This window comes from Alternaria postmessia (genome assembly GCF_024291825.1).
Source record: "Alternaria postmessia strain BMP 2775 chromosome Unknown scaffold_210, whole genome shotgun sequence".
Taxonomy (NCBI): Eukaryota; Fungi; Ascomycota; class Dothideomycetes; order Pleosporales; family Pleosporaceae; genus Alternaria; species Alternaria postmessia.
Window position 1 is genome coordinate 15775 of NW_026260283.1, and position 599 is coordinate 16373.

Consider the following 599-nt stretch of genomic DNA (forward strand, 5'->3'; position numbering starts at 1 on the left):
TAATACATTTCTATGATTTTTTATGTTTATTATCGTTAAAATTAACCATTTTCCCTTTAAGATAGGAATGTAATTATGAAAAATAAGTTGAAAAAATAGGTGAATCGAACAATTAACCTCTCAGGTGTAAAGCGGATGCTTTCTCCTAGTCCCTGCTTATACTCTAGATAGAGTATTTTTAAGGCTTTATAATGTTTCTTCCATTTCATCTCCTTATTGTATACTTATCATTCGCAAAAAGTTAAAAAAAAAATAAGTGATTTGAACACTTAACCTGCCGCATATAAAACGGATGCTCTACCAATTGAGCTAATTTCTTTTTTTATGGGGGCTTTAATAATAATAGGTAAATCCTAAATGAATCTTCTCCCCCGATTGCTGTAGAAACATAAGTCTATCTTGCAATCTTCCAGCTATAAAAAACATTTATCTACTGGGATATGTTATACTGTTTTGCCGCATGTAATTTAAACACAAGGGAACTGTTTTCATAACATGTTTACTGTAAACAACTATTAAACGTTAAGATCCTCAATGATATATGGACACAAATAAGAATAATCATACAACATCAACAAAATGTTAATAAAGTATTCCGG

At 29.9% G+C, this 599-nt stretch overlaps 1 non-coding gene across 1 annotated transcript; it reads right to left on the reverse strand.

Moving 5' to 3' along the window:
* Positions 1-246: 246 nt before the first annotated feature.
* Positions 247-319, reverse strand: J4E82_011481. The gene has a single exon. It is a non-coding gene; the product is annotated as a tRNA-Ile (tRNA).
* Between the last annotated feature and the right edge of the window lie 280 nt (positions 320-599).